At 40.6% G+C, this 21,018-nt stretch overlaps 1 long non-coding RNA gene across 1 annotated transcript; it reads right to left on the reverse strand.

Annotated features, from left to right (window-relative positions):
• Positions 1–338: 338 nt before the first annotated feature.
• On the reverse strand, positions 339–18,142 carry LOC125161578 (uncharacterized). The gene is made up of 3 exons (XR_007150679.1): positions 18,070–18,142; positions 16,848–17,040; positions 339–560 (listed from the first exon to the last, which is right to left on the reverse strand). It is a non-coding gene; the product is annotated as an uncharacterized LOC125161578 (long non-coding RNA).
• Between the last annotated feature and the right edge of the window lie 2,876 nt (positions 18,143–21,018).

Genomic DNA, 21,018 nt, shown 5'->3' on the forward strand with positions numbered 1-21,018 from the left:
ATGTCCAGTGGTTTCAGCTGTGGGGGGGAGGAAGAGTGTGGGACAGGGAAGTAGATGGGACTAGTTACAAATCAGAAAATTTCTAGACATTAAACAAGCAGTTTCAGAGACTTACTCTAGATCCAGCAGCAAAGAACTAAAAGGGATACATCAGGACCAAATCCTAATCATAGGGATTCTTCCAGTGACTTATTTCTGCACAAAAAAAACACTCCAAAATGTAGTGGCTTCAGTCAATTATTTCTTATTATCTATCACAGTTCTGTGGCTTGACAAATTTCATCTGGACAGTTCTTGCATAGGGTCTCTCACACAGGTGCTGTTGGATATTGTCTGAGACCGTGGTCTTCCAGCGGCTTGTCTGTGCTGGACATCCGACATGGCTCACTTACATGGCTGGCAGTTGATGCTGACTGTCGCTGAGCACCCAGCTGTAGCCTGGAGTCTGGAGTAGCTGTAGACTGGAGTACCTCTCCATGACTTCCCTCAGTATGGTAGCTAAGTCTCAGAGGAAGCATCCCAAGAGCAAGTATTCCAAGAGACTAGAGCGGGTTTGGGCCCTTGTGAATGAAAATTGATGCTTTCTTAGGAATTTTACTTTCTGAGAACTTAAATAAACATTTATTTAAGTGTTAAATTAACAAATATACAAATATACAAATTAAATTTGTATACTGTTAATCCTCCTTGATATAAGCACCAACAATAAGATTCAGAGATAATTCTATAGGGGATGGAAGAAAATTGATACTGAAGTACTTGTGAAACAAAGGACTGCTAAGAAAATATAAAGTATCAACATGTTTTTTCTCACCCATATCCTTTCTATATTAATACCTTTATATCTCCCAGCTCTGCTGACCAACAGTAACATGTTTTCGTTTTTCATAGTGATACGAGGGATGGTGCTCATGGGGTCTATTTACTAAGAAAATAAACTTTAAAATTTTAAACAAAATTGTTTTTAATGCCAAGGAGTGCTGCTCATTATAAGTTAATTCATTCATTAAACCAACCATGTAGAAAGATATGAATGGTAGTCCTATTTGTAATGTATTTGAAATAATATCATGGTTAAAACTATTTTGTATTTAGATATCTTGATAATTCAGACCCATTTCCCCTAAATGATTTTTTTTTCTTTTTGTAATTATAAATCACAGCCACGTCTCTGAGATAGTTCACATTCCGTTTGGACAGGGATAAAGGTTATAAACTTGATGGGAATGCAGATGTGTTGTCTACATTTTCTGAAAAGAGCCACTAAAATGCTCATTCAATAAAATTAAAATCCCCAAGGAATCTTAGGGCATTATTTTTTTTCCCTTTCTTCTTTTGGTTTTCATGAGATTTATTACCATCAAAGCAACTATTCTCTGGGTTCTTGCTATTCTATTAACAATATAAGTTCCAAAATTTTTATGAAATAAATGTTTACAATCAAGGAGTAATATTGCTTTTTGGCTAGAACAAATGGATAATCTTTTGCGATAATCAATTGACTCTCCACTTAGTTTATGAAACACATTTCACCAGTTCCTTAAGACTGTTCCACTTTTCCCATTATACAAGTGGGGACAGTAAGAATTATGAGAATGAACAAATCCTATCTACGTCAGGACTTTTCTTAAGAACAATTTTGCTATGTGTTCTTCACAGTTATACCATCCTCAAAGAAGTATCACTCAAAGAAAGGTGGCCTATCAAATTATGGGCTGCATTTCACAGAAAAAAAAAAAAAACAATCACAAAAGCTCAACATGTGGACCACAGAGTGTGGGTGAAAGGGAAGATAGTGTGAAAAAGAGAAATTGACAAGGATTTAAAAGGTTCAGATCTAGTTGCAATTCTGTCACTACTTAGAAGCCCTGAGACAAGGATTTGACTTTATACACCATCCAGAATACCTCCTGAACTTAGAGTTGGTCAGAAGGAAGAGGGAACTCTGATTTGCCTACCCCGGGTGAGATATTATCCACAGACGTTAGGAGGTGAATGAGTGCTGTGTAATGCAGGTGTCACATCCCCTATTCCTCTGCAGTGATTTTCAGTGATCTCTTCCTGGTGTTGGCAGGAGCAGCTCTCTCCTTGAATTGAATGGGAGTTCTTTGTGCATGCAGTTCTGCCCAAAAGAAGGGCTGTCAGATAACAGTCCTGAGACAGTCTGTTCCACAACAGAAACAGAAAGACATAGAGCATCCCCTGAGCCTGGAGAGAACTAATTAATAATAAAATAAGACTTTACTTCATGCAATGTTTCTTCTTTTCTTAGACTTGAGGCCATGCATGTAGAAGTTAATGGCCCCATGAGGGAAGTAGACAGTGATTATACATAAACTAAAAGAACAAATGACTCTGGGCCCAAACCAATCATTTCATTTCTACTCTCTGCTGCAGATGCATCATCCACCCTTTGCTACCCATAGATTTATTCTAATACGGAAAACACAAAGTATTTCTGAAGATATTTTTGGTTGTTTATATCAGGAATAACATAAAGTATCCTTGTTCTCCTTATACAACCCAGAGCATCTCTGGTTGCATACTACCAATGCTTTCTCATTCTACGTTTGTATTCTGGATGAAGAAAGCACTGCAAAGGTATCCTTTACCCGTGAAGTATTAACCATAAAAGAGAGCTAATAGACACAATCACTAAGTGGTGACACCTGGCATTTAGTGAGAGCTCAGTAAATAAATTAATTTCATTAATGATCTGTTAAATAAAGTAATAGAGTAGAACTATGGGAACAGTTGGAAACAAAAAAGAGGATCAGTTAGACTTGGTTGGAGAGCTTGTGAATTTTATGTTTTTTTCCCCTTTTTTCCTATTTAAACAAAGAGTCGTGTTGATTATGCTGTGCTTCCGACTTCTCACTAAATCATGCCATCTTTGCATGAAGATTCAGGATAAAAAAGGAAACCTATCATGTGCTAAACAGTTTCACCTATATTGTCTGACTTGATCTTCCCAATAGCCCTATAAGGTTAGTGCTGCCATATTGCTACATCTTCCTATTTTGTAGATGAGAAAAATGAGGTTCATTAATTTGCCCAAGGTCATATAACAATCAACAGCAGATCCAGGACTTGAACCCAGATCAAACCTCAAGACTTCGGTCATTTTTGCAACACCAAATCTGTCTTTCACTTTGTCTCCCCTAGGTTGTATGCCTAATGCTTCCAGGATCTGTGCTAGGAACAACACATCAGCATCTCTACCAAAAAACTTATGCAGTTATGCAGTCACTATATTTATATTGGTCTCCATCTAAAAATACACCTGGTCTAAACTCGTCCCTGCTAAGAAGATCAGTGATTTAGTGAGCCTTATTAAATTATAGCCCTAGACACATATAACAAACTATAAAACGACAGACCTATAAGATGTCTCAAGTTTTATCTTCCAGTTGGAGGTTGTCTTGGGAAGAACTGTAAAGTAAGTAGTTCATGGTCACCCATCCATTCATTTAACAAATGCCTATTGAGCTTTTAATGTGGAAGGTATGGTTCTAGGTGTTGATAATATAGCAGCGAACCAAAAGACAAAGCTCTTTCTCTCATGGAACTCACATCCCAGTGGCAGGTAAGTAGTAGGGGCAGCTACTAAATAAATGCGGAATTGTATAACATGTCTGGTGGTAAGTGCTGCGGAAAGAAATGAAGCAGGGAAAGGAGACAGAGAATTGGAGAGGTTGGAGGGATAGATGATGTCGTGCTGTGTTAAACTGGATGGCAAGACAAGACTTCTCTGATGAGGTGAGAGTTGAAAGAGGTAAATCGGAGAATCATGTGGATCTCTGAGTATTCCAGGAAGTGAGAACAGTGAGTGTGAAGGCTTTGAAGGAGCATTCATGGTGTATCAAGTCGCTGCAGGGAGAGTACAGGAGAGAAAGGAAAGGCAGCAAGGAGATGAGAATGAATGTCATAGGGTTGGTGGACAGATCCTAGGCAACAGTAGGGCTTTGTCCCCTGCCACACCCAGCACACCTCCACATTTCTTATTTTCAGAATATTTCCCACTGTTTCTGTTATTTCCACACATCCAGAGAGATCCCTCACACATGTGTCATCCTCCAGAGGCCATGCAGTGCTGTGCTTCCCTTCAGATTCTGTAATTAAGCTCTGAGGGTTCAAATCTCGACTCTTGCATATGAATTAGGCAAGTTATCCAACCTTTCCATGTTTCACTTTTCTCATCTGAAAAATGGAGATCATGATGATGGTGATAATGGTGATGATGATAATGATATGGTCTACAATCCTAGAGCTATCTTAAGGATCACATGAATTAGTATGTGGAAGGTACTTAGAAGAGTGCTCGACACATAGGAAGCACCATGTAAGAGTGGGCTGGTCTTATTCACAGAAAGGATAAAGATCTGCTTAAGTAAATCATAGTGCCCAGGATGCTATTCTTCCCAAGGATATTTTCCTTCCAAGAGACACTGTTTCCTGAAATTTTTAAACGGTAGAATCTCAGGCAGGAGAGACACCCATGCGGGGGAGAGATTTTTGGTTAGGAAAGCCTTCCCAGCATGCCTCCTACAATACACCATCATAATTTACTTCTGTTGACAAATAGACCAACGCTTCCCTCCACCAGAATTCTACAGGGAGATCCTGAGTTTTATTTTTTTTGTTGACCCAATATGCTTACGACTTTCAGTATCAAAACCTTCAGTTTTATTTTATGTTAGGTTGTAAATGTTATGCATCCAAGGATCCACACTTGCATAAAAAATAGGGCCATCACTCCACTGTGCACTCAGAAAGGAGAAATTGCTCCAAGCTGCAAGAGAGATGGTTCATCTTACACATCTGAGACTCAGAAGCAGTGGAGGATTGAGCTATAAGGGGAGGGCCATTGTAGCATATGCTCATGAATAATGAATCTGACATTATAGTTATGCAAATGAAGCACAGCAAGCTCTAAGCTAAAACTTGGTTTCATCATTTATTCACGGCCTCTTGTGTTCAGCACCTGGATAGTGCTCAGGATAGTAAAGGAGCAGAGCAATCTGCTTGCTATACTTGGGGTAGAGAAGGCCTGCATGAAGAAGCCAGATATCTGAAACAGTGCAGTTTCCATTGCATGCTCTGCAGGTAAATGAGCAAAGTCTTAGAGGAAATGCATGCTCGGTTGCCCAAAGAGTGGACAAAAGTGAGAGCTTATTATTAAGGCACGAGTGACAATAATTGCAGATGCTCAGGGTAATGGACAAAGACAAGTTAGAGGCTGAATATAATCCAATGCATTTTGTGATCGTTACATTTTAATATTTAAATTCGCATGGAATAGACATAATGATCAATTTTATCCCTCGGAGGGAAGGTCTACATTTTCTGGCAGTCTTGAATTTACCTTTAGAGTAAACAATGTGTTTTTCAAAATCAGGCATCAATAAAATATTGCAATTATGGAGAGATGAGGAATTTGTACTGCAGAGGTGTCCAGATTTGTTTGCGTATTGTGCACAGGGACAACCCTTCATTTATGCCCCTTTACTAAGAAAGGATTGCCCATGAAGAATTTTTCATGATGGAGGGACTCTTACTATGATTGATTAAGATTACAGTGTAAATCCACAGCACAAGAAAGGACCCGAGCCTGGTAACTGTTCACCCAAAGAGCTGCAGAAAACAAGATGACTCTGGCTTGTTTTTACAAGCTCTGTGGAGGAAGATTTCATATTTTCCTTATGTTACACAGTTATTTCCTAACTCTGACAGTTAGGAGAGTTTCCCTTGTATTGCAGACAAATCTGAATTGATCTCAATATAATAATATGAGAAAAACCCGTGTCAGCACTGAAAAATAGGAAACATTGTCACCCACATGCCAAAGGCTATGAGGAATTTCTGCAAGATGAGACTGAATTGAGCAAAAAATGGAATAGCCTGTGAGTTGCCCTGCACATTAGAATTGCCTGGAGAGCAATGTAAGCCTAGATTTCTGAGCCTCGCTCCCCAGTTGGCTGATTGCAGTTGGTCTGGGGGAGGCCCAGCCATTGGTGTTTACAATGTTCAGTGCTCCTCAGGTGATTGTGAGGTACAGTCAGGATGGGGATCTACTGCCTTATCCAAGCTCTCCAGTAGGCTCTAGCTTAGAGAAGCAAGAGCTGGGGCTAGAGGCAGAGGCTGGCTGAGGCAGAATGCAGCAGAAATTTTTTGATCAGTGAAATATTTGCAAAAGGGCCTCAAGTCACCCTGAGTGGTGGTTCCCCAGAGGTGCCCAGAAGCTTCTACTCAGGGTGGACAGCAGCACCCTTCTGTTTAGCTTCCAGTAACGGGATTGGAGGAAGCTGTTCCTGAGTGGAAGGCTTGCAGGCACAACTTCTCAAATCGGCAGGTTCTTTGGGTTCAGGGTGATGGGGGATTGGGGATGTGAGGGTGTCTTGAGGCAGCAGAAGAGCCTTTATCACTATGCCTGGCACCTGGAGCTGCAGGTGCACCAAACTGAGTGAAGTTGCCTGAAGCCCTGCTTCCTCCTGCTCCCTTTGAGATGCTGGATCATGAAAAAGGCAACTGGTGCACATCTGAAGATTCAGCGAGAGGTCTCTATTCAGCAAATGAGAGTAACTTGAAGAGATCCACAAGAGAGACACAAATTCTGTGCATTTAAATAAGCAGAACTTGGGGCGCCTGGGTGGCGCAGTCGGTTGGGCGTCCGACTTCAGCCAGGTCACGATCTCGCGGTCCGTGAGTTCGAGCCCCACGTCGGGCTCTGGGCTGATGGCTCAGAGCCTGGAGCCTGTTTCCGATTCTGTGTCTCCCTCTCTCTCTGCCCCTCCCCCATTCATGCTCTGTCTCTCTCTGTCCCAAAAATAAATAAACGTTGAAAAAAAAAAATTTAAAAAAAAATAAATAAGCAGAACTTGCTGAGATCCAATTACACGGCAACTCTGTGCATGCCTGCTCTGTGGCTTCTTCCACTCGGTCTGTGGTGAGCTACTGGTGGCTGCAGTTATGTTCAGAGAAGAGAAATGGCCAGATCACTTAGGGTCCCAGAGCAGTCTCATTTCAGTGCAGAGTAATAATCAAAATCTCAATATAAAGCTTTTCTTCTCTCTTTGCTCTGCTTCTTCCTCAGACTCTACACCCAGACCAGGAGGCAGGGGCAGGAAAGGGCATTCTTGACTGCCATGGCCCTGATCTGGTGCTCTTCTGGCTTGGCAGACATTCAAAGCTGGTACTTTCTTTTCCAGAGGCATCCATGTAGATTCCTAGACATTTCTTCCTGAGCACACTCTACTGAATCGCTCTGGATGAGAATGAGGCTGCTCCCTCACCACCCTCCTAGACCCCCTCCTCATGTAAAACTCTTCAAGGGCTGTCCTCAAAGCCACACTCATTTAGGAGGGGCGTTCTCACAGCACCCTGATACCTCACTTTGGAGAAATCTTTCAAATTCCAACTCACTTGTCACCTGCTTCAATTCAACCCTCTTACACCTTTTATGTGGGTGAGGGGTTGAGATTTGAAAATCCAGTTTGCATACCCTTCCTTATAAGTCCTACTTGGTGGTCCAGCACCCCACTTTGGATGGTGGGGATCACTGTTCCCAGGGCTGGCTTCACGGGTGTACGAGCTTTACAGTTACATAGAATCCTTCACTCACAATTAGCCCTGTGCTTGGGTTAATTCTCTACTATCACCATCTCGAACTTCTTAATAATTTGTATACAAGGGGCTCTGTCTTTTCACTTCAGATTGGGTCCAGAAAATTACATATCTGGTCCTAGTTGCCCCTATTCATGTGGGGGTTTTCACTGATACTGAGAAAGTATCCCGTTTTTAGTATCTCATTGCATCTGTTTCTAGAGGAGATTCCAGGCCTGTGTAGAATTCTCATTTTTGTGGGGCGCCTGGGAGGTGCAGTTGGTTAAGCGTCCGACTTCAGCCAGGTCACGATCTCGTGGTCCGTGAGTTCGAGCCCTGCGTCAGGCTCTGGGCTGATGGCTCAGAGTCTGGAGCCTGTTTCCGATTCTGTGTCTCCCTCTCTCTCTGCCCCTCCCCCGTTCATGCTCTGTCTGTCTCTGTCCCAAAAATAAATAAACGTTGAAAAAAAAATTAAAAAAAAAAAAAGAATTCTCATTTTTGGGTATGGATAAGCTGGAGGGGAAAAAGAAACCCACACATACCAGTTTGGGGCCTATGAAAAGACATTGAAGCATAAATGAAGAACAGGGCTCATAGGAGGCAAAGGAAGGACATACTTGAAAAAAGATTTACTGTAGGAAACAAAAGTAATTTAAGGCAGCATCTGCTTGTACTTTCAATAAAATCCAATTAAGCCTGGGCTCTATGAAACACAAGATTAAAGATGAGATAAGACAATAAATATCAAAAGTAAGCTTGCTTACAGGAAGGCAAAAATCAAAAAAGAAGCCAGACAGCAGCAAGAATGATGGCTTTGAAATAAAAAAATGAGTTGGCAGAACCTTGTAATGTATTAGTAGTACAGTAGGCCCCGAGGATAATTGCAGCGGTAATATGGATGACTAGCTCGAGACCATCTCCAAATGCTAGAAAAGGCGATGAGATGGAAGCAACCTCAGAGAAGAAGGGAGGGGAAGAGGAAGCAGCACGCAGGGCGGCAGAGTTCCTTTAGGAGATAAAAGAACAAATGAGACAGAAGCCATGTTTACAGAGAGCCAAAGATTGCCTAGTTGCCCCTGAGGGGGACAGACTCACAATGGAAGGAGTAGGGGACCACTAGGTTTTTATATTAAATCAACTTTTCTTACCAATAAAAATACTCACCACAATAAAGAGGGATATATTAATGGCAAAGCACCCTGGCCTCGTGGACTAATAACTTTTGAGTTTGAGGGTATTTTGCTGAAAGCCCTGTGAATTGCCTCTCTGGTTCTTTGACCAAGTACCAGTGATACATGCAGTTATAAAACATTCTCATCGTTCCCTATTGAGGGCCTCCGTCAGGAAAGAGAGTAAAAACAGTAATAATACCATTTATGAACATTGAGACCTTACAAATGCTTTCCTTTATACTTTGTGCGAGCCTCCCGACAGTACCACAGGCAGATAGTATTATCAGAAGTTACAGGCCCCCAGATAGAAGTGCCACATGTCAATGGCAGGGCCTGAGTCCACTTGAAGGTGTAAGCGGAGTGTATTTATGGTAGACAATCAGAAAAGAGATATATATACTCAAGAGCTTGGGGGTGGTTGGGGGGGATCTTCTATTATTGTGCTATAGAGAACTGGTTGCCATACATCTCTCTGATGACACTTGTAGGGCAGTGGACCCTGATGTAAGAGTCAGGGTGTTGGAACCCTTATTTGGGTATCGCAAATGCTGTAAATATGACATTTGAATCTAGCAAGAAAGGACCAGTAGATCTGACTTGAAAATAATTTCCATCACAGTCTAAAATGCTCTAGACCCTTTTTGGAGCTTTGTGGAGTCAGTAAACAATGCAGTTCTAAATATCTGAAGTCAGTTTTTACAAGCAATGGTTTATTTCCCTAAATGGTATGGCTATTATAGAAGCCTATTAGAAAGATAAACAGAAAAGAATAAGCCTAGTTTCTGAATAGAACCATAGAGATAGTGATGTTAGATCCATTCAATTCCTTAGTAAAAAAAAAATAATGGGTTTTGGACTAAATAAGGGGTAAAAATGGCTACAGAGCATTTTACTGGGCCAAAGTCATAATGTATGACAGGATCATAATGTGTTTAATGAATCACGGAATGTTCTAATTCAGGAGTTTAGAAATGGTAAACACTAACACTACTATTTCCCTGCCCGTGACAGACAGTGCTGGTCTATTATAACAGTCTTGCTTGCTAAGCTTAAACACAGCTTCAGAAACATCTTCAGTATGGCATGCCGAGAAGCCTGCATCCATCCATCAGAGCTGGTATTTAGGATGCCATTTCCAATCCAGTACATCTGTCTAATTTCTCAGGTAAGGTTACTGACTATAAGAGGGACAGACTGACACAAAGGTCACATGGCCATTTGGAAGAAGAGCCAGGACAATACCTTGAATCTTTGATTCTCTACTCAAGTAATCTTCCTGTTTTATCTTATTAGAACTTTAAATTGGGATAAACTCAAGAACTTTAAAAATTTAGTCCAGGGGCACCTGGATGGCTCAGTTGGTTGAGCGTCCGATTCTTGGTTTTGGTTCAGGTCATGATCTCAAGGTTCGTGGGTTCGATCCCCACATCGGACTCTGTGCTGGCAGCAAGAAGTCTGCTTGAGATCCTCTCTCTTCTTTTCTCTCTGCCCCTCCCCTGCTCATGTGTTCTCTCTCTAAAAATAAATAAATAAACTTAAAAAAATTATAGTGTCAAACTAATTTTGGCATGTGTCTTTGCGTTATCACTATGTGACATAAGTTTGATGCATATGTGTGCATATCACTATGTGATAACTGTGTGTGTGTATGTGTGTGTATGTGTATGTGTTACAACTATGGATCAAAAGTTATCTCCCAGAGGCCAGACGCCAGCCCCGGAATTTACAAATTCTTTCAAACTCAAATTTCTTCTATATGGAAGTAGAAAATTTGCTCCCATTCCAAAATAGACCACACAAACTAAAGAGATAAAAAAGCCTTCAAACCTCCCATGAACCCTGTCTTCCTCAAACTGCTGTCCTGCCTCATTTTTCCCTCTCATCATGTTTGTTTGAAGTGACTAAATTTACTTTCCCTACTTTATTTTTCATTATTCTTCAAATCTCTTGTAATTTGACTCTGAACCCCAACTCTCAAAAGAGTTACTTATCAGGTCACCAGCGATCTAATAGCTATATCTAATGAACTTTCGTTATTCCTATTTTGGGGCCCCCCACTTGATGATGTTGACCACCACTGGTTCTTGAAACCCTTCATTCCTTGACAATATTTTCTCTCGACTGTGCTTGTACCTCACTTCATTCCAAACATCCTTCCTTCTCCTCCTTGGCATTTGTCTTTGGCTCATAGACTTCCTCTTCTTATACACTATCCTTGGGAAAGATGATCTATGCTCATCATTTTAATGTCCACCTGTGTTGTGATGACGCTCAAATCTGTGTCCAGCCATGACGCCTCTTCTGAGTTTTGGATTTATATATTTGATTGGTGGTTCTCTGGCCACTTGAAAATCACCATGCCCCAAAGTGAACCAAGCGTCTTTCTCTGTAAGCCCCAGACCAAGCACACACTAACTTTGGGGTGTGTGTATGTACAGTCTTTTTTCATAGCACTGCTACCTATTGTGTTACCTGAGACCAAAATCAGAGAATTAGCCTATATTCCTCTCTCCACATCTCCCCACTTTTAATCTCCATGTCCTGTTTAAACTTAAATTCTTTTTTTTAAGGTTTATTTATTGTTGAGAGACAGAGAGAACAGAGCGTGAGCAGGGGAGGGGCAGAAAGAGAGGGAGACACAGAATCTGAAGCAGGCTGAGCCTGATAGGGCACAGAGCCTGACACGGGACTCAAACTCACTGGCCACGAGATCATGACCTGAGGCAAAGTTGGACACTCAACTGACTGAGGCACTCAGGTGCCCCTAAACTTAAGTTCTTACTGAAATCCCCCTAGTTTAGGTCTGTATCACTTGTCGTCTGAATGATGTAAGAAACCGCTAACTGTCCTGCTGCCCTTAAACCCTCCCTTTGCTCTGTGTCCAGAGTGGACACTCTCAAATCACCTCTTGCCTTGTTACTTTGGGACTCAAAACTTTACATCAGCTCCCTTTGCCCTCAGAATAAAGTTCATGCTCCTCGATGTGATTTCTGTGTCTTGGCATTATCTTTTGTTCACTGTTGTCCACATATGTGCTTACTGTACCATCAGCAGCCCATGCCTGGCACATGGACGGTACGCTCACATCAACTTCTTCCCATAGCCTTTCTCTCAAATAGGTTTCTTTGCCTTGTTGTGATGTATGGAGTCCCAAACATGTTATGTGTATAATTTGAACATAAGTGCCTGTCTGGGACCCCGAACACTCTTTGTGGGGACAAACCTTCATAAATCCTCCAGTGTTCCCTCACTGCAAGCTTCAGAATCTTCTTACTGATGGGGAAGAAGGAGGTGAGTTGCAAGATAACCACTTAGATTGGCCTAACTAGACCCTGAAAGCCATATGCCAACCAGGGAACTTCCAAGTCTAGAGGGCAAGTCTGGAGGAGAGGAGGCAAGGTATATGGAGCAGAGGCCCTGACTTTGGGACTGAAGTTCTGGCAGTCTAACTCTCATGCTCAACCTGAGTAATTCTCATCCTGGCTTGGTAAATTATATATCATATGAATTCCCAAATCATTCCCTGACTTCATTTCCTCCAGGCGTCCAGGACAGGGGCAGCAGCTTTGGGCAGTGGGGACCTTTTTAAATGTAGCATTAGCAACTAAGAAACCAGATCTTGCCCCAATTGGCAGGGACAGCCTTGGGTGAGGCCTCCAATGGTCTGAATCCCTTCCCATCCTTATTCACCTGGCCAAATCTAAACAGACCTTTGAAACTTCTCTACTTAAAGTGTAGTCTACACATCCTCAACATTGGTACCACTCGAATTCTTGTAAGAAACAGAATCTCGGGCTCCAGAACAGGTCACTTAAGTCAGAATCTGCATGTTACCAATATCCCCAAGTGATTTGGTGTGTACTCAATTGAGAAGCATTGCCGTATTTGTTTGTTTGTTTGTTCATTTACTTATTTATTTTTAATTTATTTTAACTTAAACAAAACGAGGGGGCACCTGGATGGCTCCGTTGGTTAAGGTCTGACTCTTGATTTTCTCTCAGGTCATGATCTCACGGTTTGTGGCATTGAGCCCCATGTCCAGCTCCATGCTGACATCATGGAGCCTCCTTGGGAGTCTCTTTCTCTCTCTCTCTCTCTCTTTCTCTCTCTCTCTCTCTCTCTCTCTCTGCCCCTCCCCCACTTGCATGTGCTGTCTCTCTCTCTAAGGAAATAAATAAATAAACTTACAAAAAAAGAAATACCTGGGAGGGAAGGGAAGCATTCTTGGCAGAGGGGACAACAGGAGCAAAGGTCCTGGAGAGGATGTGTCTTTGGCAAATTTGAGGAAGACAAAAGAAGAGGAATAAAGTGGGTGAGGGGAGGAGGGGCAGGATATGAGGTAAACAAAGGACCTGCGGCCCACATTACATTGGGATTTGCTGCTCATGGTAAGTATTTTTGATTTTGAACAATGTGTGATGAAAGCCATCCAGGGGTGAGGGGCGGTTTGAGTCTGGTTGTGACAGGCGCGGATATTCATTGCAAAGGGACCACTCTGGCTCTTGGTGAACAGTCTGTGCAGGGGTGTAGCAGGAGCACTAGCTGAAATGCACTTGAGTCAGAATGCACGAAGTCGCTGTCTTTACACGGGTACGACTGAAACTTGTCTCTGCTCTCCCAGAGGAGTTTCCCAGGGCAACCTGTACCCCAGCTCCTGGGTGGTCTTCTGTATTACTCATCGCCACAGCAGGCCCTTTCAGCGTGTCTCAGCTGTGTGCCAGGCAACCTTTGACAGGTGTTTACCCATTCCTCAAACTTCTTACGTCTCATTGTTGTGCTTGCTGACTGACATGCCACACCGTATAATTTATGCCTGGCTGAGTCCTAGCGCCATGCATTTTTCATCCTTTTAAAATTAAAAACAAGTATATATACACATACCCTTGTTATTTTATGAGGCGTTCGTACTCAGCACAGTGTCAGTTTGACAGCTGTGGTGCTTCTCCCACTACCAGAAGCCTGGGGGGTGTTAGGAAGACCCCCTTGGGGGCTGATTAAAATCTCTGCCCGGCGTCACCTGCCTGAAACAAAAGCCTAGTGCCTTCTGCCACCAGGCAAAACACTTCCAGCGCTCAACATGAGGCATAGGGTTTTATCCTTTGGAATGAATTTTAAAACCGCATCTGCTGTAAGGTGTTTGGAACTTAGCCTAGTTGTCAAACTGGATCTAACTTCAAATGTGGCAAAACTGTGAAGTTGGTTAAGTTGGGTTTTGGTGTCTCTGGACTACTTCTACTTAGTACTGCTGTATCTACAATAAAAGTAACTACTACCACTGCCACTATCACCACCACCATAATGATAGTGAATTTTCACTTCTGCCCGCTGCTGTTGATTCATAATCTCATTTGATTCCCTTGACAATTTTTGAGGTATGTACTATTATTATCCCCATTGTACAGAGGGGAAAATTGAGACTTAGAGAAATAAATAATGTGCCCAGGTAGTTGGAATACTTGAAATCCAAACTTCCCTGAGTCCACATTCTCAACCACTGGGTTATGTTGGTTGCATCCTGTTTTCCCGTTTTGCCCATTTATTCACTCATTCATTCCACTACATCATTAGTCCCTTCATCGTATTTGTGCTCTATAGGAAGTTTTCCAAGGACAAGAATGTTCTGAGAGATCATGGAGCTGAAGTCAGAGAAGAGCCTCTATTTATCAAGGGCCCGCTCTGTCGTTATTATAGAGCTTTCTCCTTGTTATCCTTTTCGTTGTTTTGTAGATAAGGAAGCTGAGGCTCCTTTAGGTTGGGTTCCCCAGAAGCAAATTCCAGGATGAAGATTCCTGTGGAAGGGATATTAGGAAATGTTCCTCACTGGAGTGAGAAAATTGAGGTGGAGAAGAGAAAGAGGCCAAACAAGGGTGCTCAGCTTTGGCTTCTGTAGTTGTTGTGGGTCTTGATTCAGAGATACTTTCATGAGGCCAAAATGACTGGGGCTCTTATACCCTGTCCCCATTAGTTACTGACCAAGGGTTGCTTGCATCCTCAGATACTTGGGGCTCTCTCTCAGCCTGAGGGCATCTCTAGCAAAGAGGTGTGGTTCAGACCTGAGAGAAGGATGAGCATCATAGGCCAATCTGCACAAAATCGGAAAAGGATGAGGGGAGAAATGTGCAGAGGACTAATGAGAGAGGATGTGAGTTTCTCCAAAATGGCAGAGCTGCAATTAAAACCAGGGCCTAATTCACTTCAAAGCCTGTCATTGTCTTTCTTGTTCAGGTAATGCTGAGTTGTCCTGAGCAGTATTTGCAGGTGACAGAGACTTTCCAGACTTTTCCCCTAAAGTCAGAACCCTAGGAAGCTGCTACTATCTACTCTTAAATCCAGTTGTGTCAATGGGACTCAGCAGAAATTCTGCTTTGGGGTTCCTAGGGAGGCTTATACTGTCTTTTTCCTCCCTTCTTCCTTTTATTTTTGATTGTAAATTTTTTTAACAGCTTATTGAAATGTATAATCCACATACCACACAATTCACCCATTTACATTGTATAATTCAATGACTTTTAATATATTCACCAAGTTTTGGAATCATCAGCAATATTCAATTTTAGAACGTTTTAATCTCTCCAAAAAGAACCTTCCTGTTAGCAGCCACTCCTTATTCCCTTCTCTCAGACCCTGGCACACAACAGTTTACTTTCTGTCTCTATGCCTCTTCTGGACATTTCATATAAATGGAATATATCACATATGGCCTTTTGTGTCTGGCTTGTTTCACTTGACATATTTTCAAGATTCATCCGTATTGTAGCATGTGCTAGTACTTCATGTTTTTATGGCTGACTAATATTACTTCTGAAGGATGCACCACATTTTATTTATCCACTTCATCAGTTGATGGACATTTGGGTTGTTTGTGTTTTTGACTATTCTAGTATGAACGTTCATGTGCAAAGTTTAGTGTGAATACTTATTTTTCATTCTCTTGGATATATACCTAGAGTGGAATTCCTGGAACATATGCTAACTTTATGTGTATATATATATACATATATATATATATATATATATATACACACACATACACACATACATGTATATATTATATAAATATATGTGTATATTGTATAAATATATATGCATATGTTATATAAATATATGTATATATTGTATAAATATATATGTATGTTATATAAATATATGTATATATTATATATGTATATATTATATAAATATGTATACATAGTATATGTATATATTATGTAAATATATATGTGTATATATATAAATATGCATACATAATATATATATATCATGTAAAAAAATACACACACACACACACATACATATAGGAACTGTCAAACAGTTTTCCAAAGCACTGCACAATTTTACATTCCAGCCAGAAATGTATAAACCTTCCAGTTTCTCCAAATTCTCACCAACACTTGCTATTGTCCATCATTTTGATTATAGACATTCTAGTGGGTGTGAGATGGTATCTTGCTGTGGTTTTGATTCGCGTTTCCCATTAGGAATGGGATGCTGAGCTTTTTTTCACGTGCTTATTGGCCACTTTATATCTTCTTTGGATAAATGTCTATTAAGATCCTTTGTCAATTTTAAAATTAGATCGTTTGTTTTTATATTGTTGAGTTGTAATAGCTGCATATTATGGATATGAGAGCCTTATCAGATATATGATTTAAAAATGTTTTCTCCCAGGGTGACTAAGTGGGCCAGTCAGTTAATTGATTTTGGCTCAGGTGGTGATCTCAGGGTTGTGGGCTCTGCGCTGGGTGTGGGGTCCGTTTAGATTTCTCTTTTTCTCCCTCTGCCCCTGCCTGTGTCCCCAACATTGGGCATGCTGCTCTCTCTTTCTCCCCCCCAAAAAAAAGGAAAGAAAGAAAGAAAAAGAGTGTTTTCTCCCATTCTGTGCATTGTCTTTTCACTATCTTGATTTTTTTCCTTATAAGCATGAAAATTTTTAATTTTAATGAAATCCAATTTATGTTTTTCCCCTTTGGTTGCTTGTACTTTATGTCATTTCTAATAAACATTTGCATAATCCAAGGTCACAAAATTTATACTTAATTTTTTTTCTAAGTGTTTGATAATTTTAGTTCTTACCTTTAGGTCTTTGATTGATTTTAAGTTAGTTTTTGGGTATGGTGTGAAGTAAGGGACCAACTTCATTTTTTTGCATGTAGATATCTAGAAGATAGTTGTGCTTTGTTGTTTCAGGCACCATCCCCTCCCTCTTCTCATTCTTCCTTATTGGATTGCAGAGGTGATGATTGGTGATGCAGCAGCCAGCTTACGACTACGAGGGAAAAGCCAACAGAATTTTGGAAATTCTGGCACTGAATGGTTGTACTTCTTATCATGTAAAAAACAAAACAAAACAAACCCCCCAAACCTCCTGAACACCCCCAAACCATAATTATGGAAGAGTTTTCTGTTATTTTGTAGCCCAAAGCACTACCTTCTTCGTTGTCCCCTGGAGTAGATATTTCATGTGCTGATTGATGTTCAAATTCACAATGATTCCAACCTAACTGAAAATTTTCCCAAACAGAAGAGAACACCGTATCGATCATGGGTGGTCTGTAAGACCTCCTATTGCTGGCCAAGTATGAATGCCCAGGTTGGACTCAAATAAGCTGTGTCAATTAGGGCCCTTCTTTTAGCAATATGGAATGTTGAACTGAGACAACTTTTGAGAGAAAGTTCATTGTTTTCTCTATCTGAGGTCTTTGAAGCCACAGTGGCTTCTGTCTTTCTGAGGCTTTTGTTTGTTTCTTTCTTGGCTTTCTTGGATTCTGTGCAACAATTTCTACTGCTCCCATACTACCTCTATCCTTCATAGCTAATTTGGTTTTTGTCAAGGCTAGACAGAATTGGTTTCTGTTATATGGGGCCAAAGGAACCATAACTGTACATTTTTTATCTGGTCCCATCCTTTATTTACCCAGATGGACATTCATATAGTCACCTGGGTATTATTTCCTCCACATGGAATTAATGTATGAGGTACTAAATCCAAAACTGCCCTCAAGTAGTCTAGGAGCTACATTATTCTTTTTCTTTACAAATACAAAATAAATAGTTTTCTCAAAAAAGTGCTGATAATATTTCCTATTAGGTCATAGGCAATTTAAGAGCAGTAAAGGTAAAATCCAGGGAAGGTTAGAATAGTAATATATTTGTACACTCATTATTTTTCTGAAAGAGTTTGTGGTTCACAATATTTGTCATTTTGGTAGACCAATATCAGCAGAACTGTGGATATTAGCCCTTCCTTCACTTGGACATAAAGTAGTGAATGACTCAGACCAAGGTTTACACCTACCCAGACATTTCTTTTCAAAGATCCATGAGAAGGGACTCTGGAAAACTCTAGTTCCAGTGAAAGCAGAGCATCTTCAAATTCCAGTCTGGCCTGGGATGTCTGAGGTTCAATTGTGACTTAACTTTTACTCTGAGTAGGCTGACCCCAACCTTCTGAGGTCATGATGGGGGCTTTTCTGTCAGAAACTTTTGGTCTCATACTGCCATCTTTCAATAATACTTTATTTATTAAATCACTTAATGTCTAATGGGTACCAGACATTGTGCTAAGAGCTACAGATGTAGAAAGGAATAAGGCAACCCCTTTGTCTGCAAAGCTTTCAGTATTTATTCCTATTATATGATGGAAGGAGCACTGCCACACATTCTGCAGAAATGGTATCATCTCCTCCAATTATTATTATTTTTTTGGTCATGATAGTTTAGTATGTTTTTGTAAGTATGTATCTATCTATACATCTGTGTTTGTATGTATGTGTATATCCCTTTCTTCTATCAATCCATCCTCAGCCATCCATCCACCCTACCCATCGACCCCATCCATCCATCCATCCATCCATCCATAAAGTATAGGCTACGTTATGTTGTGGTAAACAATAACCCTAATATCTCAGTGGCTTTATGCAACAGAAATTTGTTTTTTAGTGAAAAGAAACTTCAGGTTTTTTGACTGGGGAGGGCTCTGCTCCATGTTGTCCTCCCTCAAGGATATACCCAGGTTGTTGGAGCCTCCACCACTTGGTCACTGCAATAGTTTGAAAGGAAAAATGAAGGGTATTGCACTGGCAATTAAAGGCTTGGATGTAGAAGTGACACTTGTTCTTACTAAAGTATTCAAATGGGCACATCAAAGTTTAAGAGACAAGGAAGTGCAAAGGTGTGCCTTCAAGGGGGATGAGCCAGAAATACTGGAGAGTAGCACAAATATCTATCATTCCACTTCTTTCTCTCTCTGGCAATACCTGCCTCCTTTTCCTCTCCCTCTCTCTCTCCCTTTTCCTTGTCTCCCTCTTTTTTCTTATCTATCTTTACCTGTTTATCTTTCTAAATTTAATTTGTCATTTAATTTAATAAAGTATAGCAGTTAAAAAACTCCACAAATCTCTTGCTGTAAAACTGTGACAAGTGAGTAGGAGGAGATTTCTCCTTATTATCATACAGCCAAATGTGCATGAGCCCAAGTTCTTTTGTATTACCAGAAGGTAAAGGTAAAAACAGACAAACAAAACCATGTATCCTACCAGCAATAAAAAAGCTGAAATTTTGATAACCAGTTGTATTAGTTGCCTATGGCTGTTGCAACAAATCACCTCAAACTTGGTGGATTATAACAACACGCATTTATTCTTTTGCAGTTCTAGAGGTCAGAATAAAATTGGCATGTAAGATGTTGGAGGGCCTGGCTCCCTGGGGAGGCTCTAGGGAAGAATCCATTTTTTGCCTTTCCCAGTTTCTAGAACTGCATTTCTTGCTCATGGACCTTTCCTCCATCTTAAAAGCCAGGAGTGTAGCATCTTTGGGTCTCCCTCTGCTTTTCTGTTGTATCACCTTTTCCCGATCTTTTTCTTTAATCAAATATCCCTCTGTCTCTCTCTTATAAGTATACTTGTGGTTACATTTAGGGCTCACCTTGATGATCCAGGATTCTTTCCACATCTCAAGATCTTTAGCTTGGTTAGATCTGCAAAGTCACTATTACCATAAAAGGTAAAATTCACAGGTACCAGGAATTAAGACCTGGACATCTTTAGGAGGTATTACTCAGCCTACCCACTAGTTATACAAAAAATAGTAAAACTGCATGTCTAATGTTGGAGACAAAGATTAAGAATATTGTTTATTGATCCCTCTCTGTACCCAATTTTCATAGTAGTTACCAGAGCAGAACTTACTAGAAAAGAAATGGGACTCAAAATAGTACAATAATTAGTAATTGTAGATCATTTTCTATTGCTGCTCTTACATATTTTTTAATGCTGATTTGGAATTTCTTGCACCCAGAGATTACATTTCATATTCAGAATCTAAATGCATTTTGTTTTATAAGTATAGTGACTGGATCTGCTGCATTTAGCAGAAAATTCATTGCTTATACCACTAAAATGAAACTCATTGGAAACATTTTGTACATATGGGGCTATGAATTATGATTTTCCCTTTACAAGATATTTGCAAGTCAGAAAAGCAAAATCATTGCTTTCTCCTTCCCTCCCCCTCCTCCTTTGGGAAGGGAGCAGTGAATCTCATCTTTTGGCAGGTTAGAAACTTTCCCTCATACTCAAGCAAGCTTCTGCAGACACCCAAAATTAAAGACTAGATGCTCACAAATGTCACACGCATCTAAAGAAGATGGAACCTAAATTGAATATTAATGAGTAATGAAAGTTGAAAACAAAATTGCCTGTTGGAAATGTGCTCATGAGTTATGAGAACAAGATCTAAGTCTTCTCTTCCCACTTCATTTTGAAAATAGCTGTCCATGAGGTGGTTAAGTGAGCCCTGGGATTTTGATGTATTTTTCCAGGATGACTGCAGACTCTTGAGCAAATAATTTGTTCCATATTGCTGAATTCTTAAGAAATAAAATTACTCACCCTAAAAAAAGTCTTTTCAGGACTTCAAGGGTAATTTCTGCCTGGTGTGTTCAGTGCTTTTTACCCCCATCTTTTGGCTATTAGACTCTTATGGAGCTAATGCAATAATTCCTTGGCACTTCTCTCTTGCAGCTGCTGACAGGGTGAACTTTTTCCCTGGGCCTGTGGTGTCTGGCTGTCAGGTGGACTGTAACTACCCTCACATTTTTATTCATTAAAGGAACCAAAGTGGGAATACTTCAATGTCTCCTGTGGCTTCCGTTGAATCTTTGAGGTGATACAAACCTGATCTCATCAAAATTAATGGCTTATGGTCATTCACACTATTACAGTTAATAGGGTTGAGCATGCAGTAT

Source organism: Prionailurus viverrinus, chromosome A3 (genome assembly GCF_022837055.1).
Source record: "Prionailurus viverrinus isolate Anna chromosome A3, UM_Priviv_1.0, whole genome shotgun sequence".
NCBI lineage: Eukaryota > Metazoa > Chordata > Mammalia > Carnivora > Felidae > Prionailurus > Prionailurus viverrinus.